This window comes from Grammomys surdaster, unplaced genomic scaffold (genome assembly GCF_004785775.1).
Source record: "Grammomys surdaster isolate TR1022 unplaced genomic scaffold, NIH_TR_1.0 125833, whole genome shotgun sequence".
Classification (NCBI taxonomy): Eukaryota; Metazoa; Chordata; class Mammalia; order Rodentia; family Muridae; genus Grammomys; species Grammomys surdaster.
This window is the reverse complement of record NW_021620661.1, coordinates 1,096,485-1,100,075: the sequence shown is the minus strand read 5'-3', so window position 1 is coordinate 1,100,075 and position 3,591 is coordinate 1,096,485. Positions and strand designations below refer to the sequence as shown.

The 3,591-nt window shown below is 38.1% G+C and overlaps 1 non-coding gene across 1 annotated transcript; it reads right to left on the bottom strand.

Moving 5' to 3' along the window:
- Positions 1–226: 226 nt before the first annotated feature.
- LOC114640523 lies at positions 227–333 on the bottom strand. The gene has a single exon (XR_003714151.1). It is a non-coding gene; the product is annotated as a U6 spliceosomal RNA (small nuclear RNA).
- Between the last annotated feature and the right edge of the window lie 3,258 nt (positions 334–3,591).

Below are 3,591 nucleotides of genomic sequence, written 5' to 3'. Positions count from 1 at the left end.
GGGAGAACTAGGTTCTGATAATGGCAAGTACCTTGGGTTGCTGGTGCTTGTGTTCTTGCGCTTGCCTTTCGCCATCTGGATCACCTTTGTGCTATCGGTGCTGTCTCTGACTGGGGCCTGTCTTTCCTATTATCTAGGTTGTGTCAGAACTGTTTGGGATGGGTTTTGCTGCTTGAGTTAGAGCTGAGGCCCAAGATGTACTCGGTGCTCAGGTGGAAACCGAAAAAAAAATATGGAACGCTTCACGAATTTGCGTGTCATCCTTGCGCAGGGGCCATGCTAATCTTCTCTGTATCGTTCCAATTTTAGTATATGTGCTGCCGAAGCTAGCACGAGTTATACATTTCAAAAGGAGAAGTTACTGCTTTTCACTCATTCAGCTCCAAGACCGGCTTTCTGTTATCTAAAGATTTGGATTTATTTAACTAAAATAATTGGAGCCGGGAGGTGGTTTCATTATAGGTGGGATAAAATTCACTCTTCAGAGCCTACATATTCACCTTTCCTCTCTTCTTGATATAAATAGCCGGTTTTGGATTAGTGACCCTTCCTGTAGACAGCAAAGGTCATTTTGAATTTTATTAAATCCTGGAAATTTCCTCTTTAATGTTCTGTTTGCTACTTATTAGGTCCCCTTCCTTGGTGGGAAGACGCTCACAGACTTCTCATCCCCCTTGAAAAGTTAAACAACTGTTAATCTGATATGCTGGAAATCAAGAAATTCTGTTTAACCTGAACTTGCTCTGGAGTTGAATTTAGATCATGTGAGGGGAAGAAGGGACGCTTAGCCCTCTGAAAGCTCAAATTATCCTTAAAAATAAAATGAATGGAAATTCTAACTCATGGCAAAACCAAACTAAATCTATTTTTCCCCACTTCATAAGCAAGACACACAGGACAGTGGTACAATGAGCCTCATGTTCATTGTGTTACCAAGAATACAATTTCTTGTTAATAAAGATTTAAGTTAAGAGTGCCTTAGGTAATATTACTAAGCTACACTGCCTTAGAAGCAGTGTAACTATTTGTTTTTTTTATAAATACATACCCTCTTCGACATACAGTTGATATTTTTTCTTTCATTTGACATAATTTCAATACCATCGTGTAGATTGTATTCCAAAAGTTTTAGTGTACAGAATGTGCTGAACAGTAGTAACTAGGAATCTGAAGTAGTTACTGATTTTGCTCTAATGGCTTGATTATGTGGAGAAAATAATTGGAATATTCCTTTATTCCATCATAAATGTGTATTACATTTTACTGTGTGACAGTTACAGAAGCAGGTACAATACAGAGTGCTAAGGATTCAGCAGAGAGAACAACATTTAAAAGGGAAAGATCTCTGGCGTGGACCTCACTTGGGTTTTTGGCTTGGAAGTGGTGGTCTACTGGTAAGAAACAGAAGACAGAAAATGAAGAAAAGTAAGTGTATGTATGACAACTGGTGGCAATCAATTAATAAGTACCAAGGAGAAAAGCAATATATGAAGTGAATTAGAAACTCCAAGTGCCTTGTCATTTTTTAAAACTGTGTTATCAGTATCACTTGATGGCTGGAGAGAAGGATTAGTCATTAAGAGCATTTATTGTCCTTTCAGAAAACCTGTGTTTGGTTCTCAGAACCTCTCTCTGACAGCTGATAATCGCCTGTAACTCTAGTTCCAGGGATCAAACACTCTGTGGGCAACTGCCTCCATGTGCTTAACATTCACTCATGCCCACAAACACATGCACAGATACAAAAATAAATAAATGAATCTAAGTCACTTGTATCTTAAGAATAGACATATGAAGATAGTTGAATCAAAAGCTGGAAAAATATGCTAATTATGGGCATCTATTTGTTTTAGGACAGTGTATTTGAGCTTTAAATTTTAATGCAAGAAGAAACAAGTAGATTAAGGAATGGTACCAACAACTACTGGTGATTTGAAGTAAACTGGGGCTTCTGGAGCTTTTCTCAAATAGTTCTTCATCAGCCCCATCACAAAATTTGATTAAGTCCTGGCAGCACACAGCCAGCCAAAGACAGCCATCCTTTTAAAAGGTGACCTTTATCCTCCACAGCATGATGTCAAGCCCAAGTTATAACAGATGGACTTATTCATTAGAAGAACATTTAAATCAGGTTAATTAGTCTAAAGAGCAAAGCAAAACAATGAATCAACTAAGATATGATTGCAAATATTATACTAATAAAGGAAGGCATTTTAATCAGATTTCTTAACTATCAGTACCATTAATTGAATATAGTTCTTAAAGCAAAAATTATTGCACTTTTCTACTGTAAAACTCTTTTTAAATTGTAACATTTGCCACAAATTTAAAAAGGAAGAAATCAGGAAAATTAAATTAAAATTGAATGTTTAAGATGGTACAAGGAGGATTCTGCATGGAAAATCATGTTTCTAATTCCAGTTCCACACATCTGTTGATTTTGCTGTAATACTCATCTACTGAGTAAGTTTTGAGTGTTAAGTCCTGAACAGTGTTTCAGTGACATGACAGCTAACAAGGTGGACAGTATCTCCCTCACAGATTCCCTTCTACTGGAAGGAAACAGAACACAAAAGGAAAAGGAAATGATTTCTGATACAGACCCAAAGCAAGGTACCCCAGAGAGCAATAACATCAGACAACCGTAGTTGACACCAGAAGGCATCTTTGAGAAAATGACAGTGGAAAAGAGCTGTGAATAATAGTAAAGATTTAGGGGTTACTTGCCCTGCGCAAGGGGCTCTTAAAAATACAATGACTTGAGCCACTTAAACAGCTCAACACACAAAGGTGCTCCACACCAATCTTGATACCCTGACTTCAGTTCATGGAAGGAGAAAACTAACCCCTGAAAGACATGGCCTGACCGTGTAGTAGAGAATTATAGTCTGAGTCAAACTGCCACCATCTTCAGAGATCCTGCTGGGCTTGCTCTTCAAAGGTCATCACAGCTAGGCCTATTGACTATTTACCTTCCCACATAAAAGAAGGTGGTTGGGAAGGCCATGAGACACTCATGTGAGTATCCAACCATCACTGTGAACAAGTAGAATGCATTTTCCCCCATAGCATGTAGAGGGAAGGATATGGGATGCAGTGGAGAAAAATAAGGGGATACATCTGCACAGCCACAGGGGTAGGGTAAGTCGTCATCCATGCAGGGTGCAGACCTTCCCTTCTAGCTGCTTTAGTACCACCCATGCTTGTGTCCGTAACCTCTCACTAATTGCTCTGTAAATAAACCCAATGAGTTCATTGATTGTTCCATTGAAATTTGATAGAGCAATGCCTCAGTTTGTTTTGGGAACCTTAGACAGAAGGGAAGATGTTATTTATGTCTTCCCAAGGAAAGAATTTTAGCAACAGACCTCCATGTTTATGTTTTCAAATTATCTAGACTAAGAGAATGATCGATTTTATTTCCAAAGTTATAATAAAATAGCAATCTCTTTTATTATGTGACGAGTCGAGGGCAAAATAATACTAAAGAGAATATAAAAGAAAACAAGAAGAAAAAAGATGAAATAACAAAACCAGCTCATCTGTCTAGGAATCCTTATAGTACAGGTAATGTTCTGGGCCATGGTTCTT